Source organism: Colossoma macropomum, unplaced genomic scaffold, assembly GCF_904425465.1.
Source record: "Colossoma macropomum unplaced genomic scaffold, Colossoma_macropomum, whole genome shotgun sequence".
In the NCBI taxonomy this organism is placed as follows: domain Eukaryota; kingdom Metazoa; phylum Chordata; class Actinopteri; order Characiformes; family Serrasalmidae; genus Colossoma; species Colossoma macropomum.
Genome location: NW_023494791.1, coordinates 47,814,194 through 47,826,960, shown reverse-complemented (window position 1 = coordinate 47,826,960; position 12,767 = coordinate 47,814,194). Strand labels below are relative to the sequence as shown.

Sequence of the window (12,767 nt, the reverse complement as noted above, 5' to 3'; positions counted from 1 at the left end):
TCACAGCTGAAGCTGAACTGTGACCAACTGTGTGACAGTGTGGTACAGCAGCTCCACTGTGGCCGACAGGAAGGGCCTTCAAAAAGTGGTGAGGACCGCTGAGCGCATCACTGGTTCACGGCTCCCTGCCATCAGAGACATCCACCACCAGTGCTGTGTGCATCATCAGGGACTCCTCCCACCCCAGCCACGCACTGTTTAACCTCCTCCCATCCAGGAGGAGATACAGAAGCATTCGGACCAGAACCAGTTGGCTCAGGTCCAGCTTCTTTCCCTCCACCATCACCCTGCTGAACTCCACACCACTCCACTAATACTCATACTTGTCTGCACACAATATTTTATTATTATTAATTATCCGTTGCATTTCCATACAACAGATTGTTCACTGTATGTAGAATACAGCACATAACTGCTTATTCCAACAGTACGTAACATACCGTATATACTGTATTTATAGTACTATGTGTCTTTATACAACAGTTAGTTCCGGCTACGCGAGCTGATTGGTTGAGAAGCATTCTAATCGTGCTGTTATTTTGCCACAACATCACGGTTTTTTCATAAACACTATCACTCCGCTGAGACGCTGTTGCTAAGCAACGACTTTGACAGCTGTAGGAGACGCTCAAGCCATTTGAACATTTTTACTTCTTACTTTGCCACAAACAGAAAATGGACACTTTTAAGATCACATTTGACCGACAGCCGATTTGGTCAGACTCTGAAGATGAGACGACACTAAATTCCCAAACTGTCATCACCACTGAGCAGCTTTTCAGTCGGCAGCTGAGACAGAAGAACAGCTAAACAACCTGGAATCAGCCAGAAATGAACCCAACACCATTCGCCAAACTAAATGGGCTGTAAGATGCTTTACAGACTGGCTGGAACAAAACAACATTAATACTGATCTGGCAAAAACTGACAAAACTGAGCTGAACTTGATATTGCGGCAGTTTTATGGCTCAGTCTGTACTTCAAAAGGCGAGGCTTACAGCAGACTGTGCAGAGAGTGGGCGGAGCTCGTTATTCTGATGTAGCAACAAGCTGCTTGTTAAGGAACTAAAATTTGGTGAAGGAACTGCAAACATTAAAACATATTAAACGCCGCGTTCACGGCCCAGTTTATTAATTTATTACTGTATTTATTTAACTGTTGTATTAAAGCAATAGAACACTCGAGGAGTGTGTTATCGCCAATAACATCACGGCTGTGATGATCTACAGTGACCAAATCACAGCCGTGATGTTATTTCGCAATAACACACTCCCTCTCATGTTCTATTGCTTAAATATACATGTATATATCATTTATAGATATATTTATAATTGTGTATATATTGTTCATATAATTCTATATTTAGATTCGATATATTTATGCCTGTTTTTGCACATTCGCACTGTCCGTTTTGCACTATTGCTACAATCTGCACTTCTGGTAGATGCTAACTGCATTTCGCTGAATTGTACTTGTACTGAGCAATGATAGTAAAGTTGAATCAGCGCAGAGATTAGTAAACACTAGTGACTTTCCCTATCGACTGCAAACGAGCCACTACAGGCTGTACCAACTAACGTTTCCACAGGGGGGCGCTACACGACACTCAGTGGAACAAACTGTAAATTGTACTCCCGTCTGTTCAGAATAAATGAAAAGATGCCTAGCCTTATACATTTGGGTGTTTTTGTTGCTTTTTTTCGTTGTACCAAACCGTGATGTCCAAACCCGCGGTGTGAACCGGACCGTGACTTCAGTGTACTATAACACCCCTAATATGAGATGACAGGTTAAATGCTGCTTAAAGAGACATTCAGGCCTAAAAGTAGAGTTTAGTATGTTATTTGTTGTCTAATATAATATGTTGTAGTGCAGAACTGTATCCCTCAGCCTCGTCAGTTTGATGGAACTCACTGTTTTGCATCTACCAAGGCTATCACTACAATACCCAGCATGCACTGCATAAATATGATATACAAGATACAACCATATATATGTATGCACACACCGATCAGGCATAACATTCTGACCACCTCCTTGTTTCTACACTCATTGTCCATTTTATCAGCTCCACTTACTGTATAGGTGCACTTTGTAGTTCTACAGTTACAGACTGTAGTCCATCTGTTTCTCTGATACTTTGTTAGCCCCCTTTTACCCTGTTCTTCAGTGGTCAGGACCCCCATGGACCCTCACAGAGCAGGTACTATTTGGGTGGTGGGTCATTCTCAGCACTACAGTAACACTGACATGGTGGTGGTGTGTTAGTGTGGGTTGTGCTGGTCTGAGTGGATCAGACACAGCAGTGCTGCTGGAGTTTTTAAACACTGTGTCCACTCACTGTCCACTCTATTAGACACTCCTACCTTGTAGATGTAAAGTCAGAGACGATAGCTCATCTGTTGCTGCACAGTCTGTGTTGGTCATCCTCTAGTCCTTCATCAGTGGTCACAGGGCGCTGCCCACAGGACGCTGCTGGCTGGATATTTTTGGTTGGTGGACTATTTTCAGTCCAGCAGTGACACTGAGGTGTTTAAAAACTCCAGCAGCACTGCTGTGTCTGATCCACTCACACCAGCGCAACACACACTAACACACCACCACCACGTCAGTGTTACTGCAGTACTGAGAATGATCCACCATATATATATATATATATATATATATATATATATATATAAAATGTAGTGGATCATTCTCATTATATTTAAACCTCACACTCAGGATGACTACAGCACTGCTATACGTGGACCGTATGCATGTATATAACAGATGTGACCGTTATATTCTTCATTTTGGCCCAGGCGCCCCTTTCATACATCTAGGATTGAGCTAACGAAGGAAAAAAGGACCATTTTTTGATTTCAGGTTGACTTTAACTGAAAGACAGAGACTTTTTCCACTGCACTGTGAGCTTCACTGTGAAATATGAATAGAAATGTCTGAACCAGCCGCTGTACAGACTTCGCCACTGGCGTTTTCCCCAGAGCAATTAACCGAATAAATCTTCATTACAGCAGGCAGGACTGCTCTCTCATTCTCTGACTCTCTCTCTCTCTCTCTCATTCTCTCTGTCTCTCTCTCTCTCTCTCTGACATGCTCCTGCTGCTCTCAGTCACAGTAAATTGACATTAGCTCCAGCGAGAAACTTCCTGTCACCAAGTGTGTGTGACTGACAGAGCACAGAGACTGCCTCAGGGGAAAATAACACACACACACACACACACACACACACACACACACTCTCTTCTACTGCAAATGTGCAAGTTTTATTACACACTTCTATAACCTATGAATAGCTCAGCTAGTTTTCACTGAAGTCCCTGTAGTTACTGAATAATAAGCCTTAGTGTGTAATAAGCCTTGAATTTTAAGGGATTAAAGCCAACCTTTACTGGAGCAGAGGTCTCTGTATCACAGAGCTAGCTGAGCTGATGAAACATATTATTGGTAAAAGCCATTAGATTTTGATGGAAGATGACAGGAAAACAAAAACACAGTGTATAAAATGATATTATCAACTGTGCCTAATATTGTGCCGCCAGCCAAAGTCTGCGCTGCCGTGGGAGTTCGGGAGGCTTGGCCATGCAAAGAGGCTCTTGGGAGCTGCTGCGCTCCCAGTAAGAAAGAGACATTTAATGCTGTAAATGTTATTGTTGCTGAGTTTGTTTTGATGTATTATCTGTGCTTTATTATGTTGTGGGTTATTTAGAGTGGGTCTGTGTGTCGACCTTAAAGGGAACCTGTCTCCCACGTCTTATTCTACGCCACGATATGAACAAGACTGCAACTAACAAGGTAAAAAAGGAAAGGAAAAAAATTCCCTCAATGTTATGGGAGAAGCCTGTTAGCTACCTGCCAGGCTGTTCTAGCTAGTCTAGGTGCTTAGCTTGTTTAGCTAAGGTGGAACAGGAAAATTCGAACAAGAAGCTGGAGAATGAGAAGCGATTTCAGCCTCGTAAAAATTTAATATTGAGAGACATTTTACAAGGAAATGTTCTACTTTTTAGGAAAAGTTTCCTGCTAGAGATGTGAGAAACGTGGCTATAGCTGAGCTAAAGCTTAAAGCAGAGCAAAGTAAGTCTGCGTTTTCGTTTATATTTTTAGTCTATATTAGTACATCAGCACATACTGAGACATATTTACAGACAAGATGGTGAAATAGACATAAAATGTTGTGGCTCCCAAAATGGTTTGATTTTTGTTGAAAGGACAAAATGGCTTTTCTTAACATTTGGGTTGCCGACATCTGCATTAGACTCATGTAGTAAATGTGGCCTAAATTATTAACTCCTATTGTCTATATGAAAATGTTTTATTTAAAGTTAACTCTGTGCACTGAAAGTGATGTATTTCATTTACTTACAAAAGATTAGAATATAAAGTCAATAGTTTTGTCTTTGTTTACTCTCAGCAACAGCAGACTATTTTATTCACGTGAACAAAGTTCAACACATCAACACCTCTGATGTGAACAGGTGTTTATTAGGTCGTCTTTAAATGGAAGCTTCCGGAGAATGAAGTGTAGCAGCAGTGACAGATGGGCAGATCCTTCACTGTTGACCTAAATCATTAAATTTTTCATACAGCCCTCAAGGCAAAGCTCATACTGCCATCACTACTCACCACGCTGTGCCTGCATATATGCATATATACACTAAGCTCTACGAATCAGGAGGAATAATAAAAGCAGGAGGCTCAGGAAACTGAAAGTATCCTACAGATGGGAAAGTAACTGAAGTAACGTACTAGTTCGCTTACATTTACTGTCAGATTACAAAATCATTTTCCTTCACAGTTTATTTTACATTTATAAATGTCAGCTGCCTTTTACATTGAGTTAACATTATCATAATAACCAGACCAATAGAAACGGTCCAGAAGCAACTCGCAGCAGCAGAGCTGTTAATGAGTGCACCATCTCACTGGCTGCCTATTTCTTTAAAAGTGGTTTTGAGATGTTTTAATGGTTTTGAAAGCTCTTAATTAAGGAACACCTTCAGACATTAGCAACTTCAGAATGTCTCATAAATGTGCTTCAAATTGGAAATCTGCTATAAATGCTGAGCATTTCAGACTGAAGCACTGAAAGCCTGGCGAAGCAGCCGGTGGCCATATGCATTACTGCATGATTATATTTAAGAATACCATCTTTATTAGAATTTTTATTTGTTTATATTGTTCTGTTTTAACACTTTGATATAAAATCCAACTTTTTTATTTATTAACTTCACTGTAAACAACTGTGCAGCTTTTAAACTTAGTCGTTAAGCAGGTAAACTTGAAATGTTGAGTTCATTGAACTTCAAATAAAAGCCATCAAATGAAAAACACAAACTAGTCTTCAGTTCACTTAATACTGGAAGTTCAATTAGCTCAACATTTTAAGTTAAACAGGTTACTTAAGATGAAAAGCTGCATTGTAATGTATGCTTGATATGTATTTGATCTTGTAAAACAGACTGTATTCATAGATTGTCATTTTTTGTACCATACGCTGTTTTATTAATACTGTTTCAATGTTTTATTTACACACCTTCTGAAGCACTGTGACCTACATTTCTTTATATAAAAGGGTGACGTACACAGATCAGGCATAACATTATGAGAGAGCCAGAGCTGCTGGAGTTTTTAAACACCTCAGTGTCGCTGCTGGACTGAGAATAGTCCACCAACCAAACATATCCAGCCAGCAGTGTTCTGTGGGCAGCGTCCTGTGACCACTGATGAAGGACTAGAGGATGACCAACACAGACTGTGCAGCAGCAGATGAGCTATCCTCTCTGACTTTACAGCTACAAGGTGGACTGATGAGGTAGGAGTGTCTAATAGAGTGGACAGTGAGTGGACACAGTGTTTAAAAACTCCAGCAGCACTGCTGTGTCTGATCCACTCAGACCAGCACAACACACACTAACACACCACCACCACGTCAGTGTTACTGCAGTGCTGAGAATGATCCACCATCCAAATAGTACTTGCTCTGTGAGGGTCCATGGGGGTCCTGACCACTGAAGAACAGGGTAAAAGGGGGCTAACAAAGTATCAGAGAAACAGATGGACTACAGTCTGTAACTGTAGAACTACAAAGTGCACCTATATAGTAAGTGGAGCTGATAAAATGGACAATGAGCGTAGAAACAAGGAGGTGGTCAGAATGTTATGCCTGATCGGTGTATAAACATCAGTACTGTCACCATTCTTCTTATTTTCATATCATTATAATCGTCATTCTAGGAACTTTTCATTACAGATGTACTGGAACCTGCTGCCCTCATACTCAACAGAGGACAATGAGCAAACAAACAGTGCTGTGAATTTACAGATGTGTAAACCAGCTGTACATGAACAAAACATATGGCATCAACACAATGGCCGTCTTTCAGTTTACTTCTTTTGGCAAGAGTTGTGTTGATGTGATATATTTTATTTATGTGCATCTGAATCGAGTTCATTCAAAGCACACAGTCCCAGCAGTTGGAGGCAAGGCTCACAGTACGAGCTACTCCAGAACACAGATGTGTAGTAACTAGCTCCACTTCTTCTGTGCCATGTAGTCAAGCATAATTCTGCTGGATTTGCACTTTCCTGAGTATTTTCAAATAATACTTCTACTTCTACTGAAGTACGTTAGTGTGGAAACTAATCTGCCTATTCAGCTCCATTTTTGTTAACATTAAGGGCCTAATTGCTTTTTTTTGGGTTTAATTTCATTCTGTTGTGTTGGTTCAGCTCCTGTTCTGCTTTACTGCTGATCATTTTGGAGCTCCAGCATTTTATTTCAGACCAAAAGAATCAAACATAGGAAGAACAGAGCTGTACAAACGTCAGTGCCTGTGCTGAGAGATGCTGGGTGTTTGAAGAAGTTCCACTGCACTAGGCAGCTGCACCAGCTGAATATAAAACTGACCGTAAGTCAGGATGTACAGTTGACCATAAACTATGCTTTGAGAGTATTTAGTTTAGTTGCACCACAGACAGTTAAGAGCTCCCTCACAGGAAGTTATTACACAAAATGGTTATAAATACACTGCCTTCATGACAGACACTGTTTTACGATAGTCGCGAGAAGATTTTGGCCTTAAGATCAGTCATGGTGGATGGGTACATGCAGGGCACTCTGACAGATTATTAATCTTACAATTACTTAATGTCCAAATTAGTTATACACTGGTTGCAATCCTTTTAACCCTTGTGTGGTGTTGATGTGTTTGTTACTTAGTGGTCTGCTGGACCCACCACATTAGTTTAATTGAATCAAATCAATGCAGCCATAACAATAATGTTAAAATACCAGCTGTTTAAAATATCACAAGTGTCCAGGGTGGGGTTCTCCTTTAGCAGCTGTAGCCAGTCAGCAGTCTGTCAGAATGACTGTGTGGATCACTACTGTAGTGTATTACAGTCTGTTTTAAATGAATGACATGGATAGCCATACTCGCCCCCTACACTTCCTGTAGTGTATTACAGTCTGTCAGAGTGACTGTGTGGATCATACGAACATTATAGAGGCTTTTTAAATGAAACACTAGAAGCCATATCGCCCCCTACATTTCCTGTAGTGTATTACAGTCTGTCAGAGTGACTGTGTGGATCATATGAACATTATAGAGCTTTTTAAATGAAACAGTAGAAGCCATATCGCCCCCTACACTTCCTGTAGTGTATTACAGTCTGTCAGAGTGACTGTGTGGATCATATGAACATTATAGAGCATTTTTGTATAAATCTGTGCTGCTTTTTTTCCCCCATAATTTTCCATAATGCCATAAATGGAAACTAACCAAACTAATTGTTACAGCAGCACATCCATCTGTATGCACAATCACCACTATAATGCCAAAAAATAATTAATTAAGAAATTTAAAAAAACAACAATATAACAGACCTGCTTCCTGAAATTCTAATGTTTTATTGCCAATTACAGATTTAATTAAATCCAGGGGTCAATACCAAAAACACACCGTCTCATGAATGTGAAAAGTGTAGATCTGTCAAATCAAACCACAGTCCGAATATTGTCTCCAACTTCCAATTTCCCAGCTTCTGCTTTGTCGCATGACTGTCCTGTATAAATAACAGTGAACAGGAGCAGCTCCACAGTAGTTTTCAGTTTCAAATTGTTTTCAGTCACAGCCTGAACATACAACACACAGGGGCAGCTGGCAAACAGAGCCTGACACCCTTTCAGCAAGAACAATACAGCCAGAGAGAGAAGACACCGTCCTGAGAGAGAACACACACACACACACACACACACACACACACACACACACACACTCTCTCTCTCTAACACTAACAAGCAGGAAAGAAATATGATCATGAAACAGGAACACAAGGTCACCACAAAGGACAGAGAAGGTTTCAGAAGGACAAACACACAGTGATCATTGATTATGGGAGCAACCAGATGCTTCAGGTGAAAGTTGCTCACAGGCGCAGATCCACTCCTGGGGTATTTCACAAAGTATGATTTTTCATACTAGATAACTTGAATCAAAAGTGAGGACTGTGTAAGAGACGTGTGCCTCAACCCTTCTCCCACTAGACAGTCTTGACTGAGATAAAGGCTACGTTCACATTACAAGCCTCATTGCTCAAATCCTATGTTTTGCTCAAATCCGATCTCTCGGACACGATGGTTCACACTCGTTTAGGGAAGTGATTCAAATCTGTCATCAATGTGACGAACCGGCGTCCTGAAAGACCCTCATGAGCTCATCCTACTCAGTAACGTCACATGAATGAATCACGTTCATCATCAGCACAAACTAACGAGCACAACGAGCTTCGCTGAGAAGATCATTAACTCTGATCAGCTCTCAGCTTCATTATTAGAGCGAGACGAAGGAGAAAAAGGTGAGATGAGCTGCTTTTCCACCGTTTACAGGCTTTAACTTCTGTTCGGCGCTGCTGCCATGGTAACGCTGAATGATGGTCATGCGCAGTGGAGAAAAAAGCACATGAATTCAAATCTGAGCATCACATTAAGGTCACATGGCCACGAATCGGATACGTATCTGATCTAGGACCACATATGAAAGTGGCTCAGGTCGGATTTGAAAAGATCAGATCTGAGTCACATTAGGGCAAAAAATCAGATTTGTGCCACTTTAGCCTGGTAATGTGAACGTAGCCAAAGTTATCTGACTAAAGCCAAAACAAAAACCTCACGCAAGTCCACAAATGCAAATGCACGGACTGTTGTACAAACCTCAGAACTCAAGGGGGCGATAGAGTGTCATAGGTTTTTTAACCAGAGTATTTGTACTTTTACTTGAATAAGGAAATTGTGCTCTTCTCCTCTGAGTGTAAAAGTATTAAAATAAGTAATTTGTAAAGGATGTGCAGAGAAACACCAGACAGGATTTACGCTATTTGTCCAGTAGCGCTAGCCTACCAAACCCCACCCCCAAGCATAATGACGGTGCTATTACGCCACCTTGCTGCAACTTTCCTGAATGCAGCTTGTGTTAGTTGTGTAATGAGTTGCGACACATTTTTGAATACAAAGACGCATAAGTCAAATTTGCGTGGTGGACTGTGCTGCGACAGGTCTTACTGAGAAACCTTACATTGTGAAATATCCCTCCAGATGCTGCTCATCACCAACAGCAGCACAAAACTGATCTCAGATCTGCAGCCAAGAGCAACTTCAGAGACCAAAGACACAGCGCAGGTAGAGTGGCAGTCATTTTTTTGTGATCTGACCACTTACCTTTTCTGATGCAGATGAGTTCATGTACTCCACAGCTGCGCTCCCCACCTGCGAAAAAAAGCAATGCAACATTTAATGAAAGCACATGCACAGAAATGGAGATGGAGAAAACAGAACAAGGCAACACACAGAGATAAAACTCAGGCCCAATCCCATTTCACCCCTCGCCCCTACCACTTAGCCCTACTCCTCTGTTTTGCTCACGTCGAGGACTAGGGTGTCCCGATTCTTATTGAGATAGAGGGGCGAAGTGTTGGGGCTACATGACCCTCCAAACTGAGGTTTTTCAGAGACTCCAAACAGAGAGTTATGAGAAAGAAAGAAAAAAAGGATGGAGCACAAGAGAACAAAGAAACCCACAAATGTGAGAATTTTCTCTGTTAAAATTACGATAAATATTATATTATCTTAGTTTCATGTAGTTTCACTGTATTATGGTCATTTTCTTCATAACAAGCATAAACATTGCTAGTAGTAGACTAACGTCTCGGTAGCTAGCTAACTAAATATCCCGTTCCACCTTAAATGCTGCAGCAGTTACATTCTGGTGCCTCAGGTGTCAAAACTGCTGCACCATTTAAGGTGGAACGGGAAAATTCAAACGAGAAGCTGGTGAATATCTGACTTCAGCTTCATATCACTGAAGAATTAGGGGTGGGTGATAATAAATAATTGCCCCCCTCTTTGAAGGCATATGATGCCCTAAATGTAACTAAAGCCCAGCAGTGAGGAGCTGAACTTTACCCTCCTCTGCTGTCACTGCAGACTGGCAGGGTCGCCTACAGAGCAGCGCTGGTAGCTGTTAATGAAGTGATGCTCTTTTTATTTGAGGGTCCCATTTCAGAGGGAAGATTTCAACCACTACCCCTGTAACTCAGTTCCAAGGGGCAAGGAGACACTCAAACAAGGGGTAGGGGTAAAAACAGGAAATGTGATTGGGCGTCAGACACTGATGAAATTTACTGGACACAAGACTCCTCCATGGATTCGTTACAAGGACAACAAATATAAACACAGACAGTGAAAATGATGGTCATGTGCTCACAAACGCCATGATCACTGAAGTCAACACTTCATTTGCACATCGAGAAGAAAAACATGGTTTTCCTCCCTTCGCCTTCATGACAGATCACACATCAAAGAATCCATCAGCGAGGAAGCAGGTGGTACATCAGTAACCACTGATTACAACCAATGTAAGTAAAAAGGTTCTCGAAGAACAACACATCTTCATTTCTTTCCAGAAGAAGCATTTACTACGAGACACGCCTCCAATAACTGGTCCATCACTTTGGCCCTACCTGAAGAACACAGATGATGATAATAACGAGGATAATGATGAAACCTCCGCCGGTGGTTTGTGCTCAGCCAGACAGCCAGAGGTTTTTATTGTCGTTCACAGCGCCCTCCTAATACTGACCTAATGACAGCTGATGAGCCATGAAATTGTGTTTGGTAACGCGGTGTCTGACAGAGACGTGCACCCACTCACACAGACAGCTAATAATCACTTTTACAGCAAGACAGAAGATCTGTCGCTAGCTTGTGTCACCCTGATAAAACTGCAGCCTTAATAGAAAGAACCCGAGGTGACAGTCGTGCATCTGCACTCTTTGTGTGGCTCCATACAGCACTAGAGTCTCCACACGCGAGGTGACTGATACGTGAGATACTATACCTACTATAGTTACAAGGTTTAGGTTTTCTAGGCACGACACTCACATAGAATCAAATCCACCACACGAACCCTTAATAAAGCCACATTCGGACAGGACTAGATTTACATGAGGACGTGGGGTAATGTCGTTTCTCGTAATGTCAGTCACCTTCATCATCTTCATCATCACGTTTTATTTATATAGCGCCTTTCCATGGTCAAGGACGCTTTACAATCAAAGAACATCAACACATTAAACAAGAGGACAATACAGGTAAACATTCAAGTATAAATGGAACAACGATAACAAAAATAAGTCTTCAACAGAGACTTAAATGAAGACAGAGAGGTTGCATCCCGAATAAACTTGGGGAGGGATTTTCATAATTTGGGAGCTGCTACATTAAATGATCGACCACCCATAGAAGTCATTTTAAACCTTGGAACATGAAGAAGGCCTAAATTTTGGGATGGGACATTTAGATGAAGAAGCTCTGCCAAGTACTGAAGAGCCCGACCATGCAAAGCTTTATACGTAATAAGGAGAACCTTGTACTGAACACGGAATGTAATGGGCAACCAGTGAAGACTCTGAAGGACCGGGGTGATGTGGTCATTCCTTTTTGAAAAGGAGACGATCCTAGCAGCAGCATTTTGGACATACTGTGACCTAGTGAGGGTTTTGACAGGGAGGCCAGTAAACAAAAAAACAATGCAGTAGTCCAGCCGTCTGGTCATCTTTACACAGTGCCCACTTCCACATCAGTAAAGATTCCAGCACCTTTTACCTTCAATAAAACAAGCTGCAGAAATAACCCCAGGTAATATTAATCCTATGCGAATCAACATGTAGGTAAAAATGCTGCTGAAAGGTACGGAGGGACTCGAAGAAACATTTACGTGTTCTTTTAAATCAAGTGTTCAAGTTAAAATCAGGCCAGTCTGTACTGTCCTAACTCAAGTTTACAACTCAGTGCATTAAAACATCAAAACTACAGAAAAAAGGCTGACTGTATGTGGTGGTGATGTCTGCTGGCTGAGTGCATTCACTTAAATCAGCAAGACAGATGATTAGAGAAAACAGAATAACGGCTAAATGAAATATTCTGGCGTATTTACTCTTTTCTGAGGTAAACAAAGTGAGTACGTCGAGTAGCTGCTTTCATCTGTCATTTATACTGAGATTTCTTATCCTGTGTGAGCGAGTCATAAATATTACACGTCCTGAGGTGAACTGACAACACTCACCACTAATCCCATCCAAACAGTGTTTGAGTCAGTTACCAACAGCAACTATGAAAGCATGCTGCTATTTAACTTTAATTTTCTTTCATTCATAGCTTATTAAAACAAGTTGGAGAAACTATGGAAAGTGCAGATTCTAACCTCTC

At 41.3% G+C, this 12,767-nt stretch overlaps 1 protein-coding gene across 1 annotated transcript in view; it reads right to left on the bottom strand.

The window, feature by feature from the left end:
• syt14a (synaptotagmin XIVa) overlaps positions 1 to 9,761 on the bottom strand; it is a 60,288-nt gene extending 50,527 nt beyond the window's left edge. Inside the window, exon 1 of the mRNA XM_036573529.1 lies at positions 9,720 to 9,761. The gene's annotated coding sequence lies outside the window, so the exon portion shown is untranslated. The remainder of the gene's footprint in view (positions 1 to 9,719) is intronic.
• Positions 9,762 to 12,767: the final 3,006 nt, after the last annotated feature.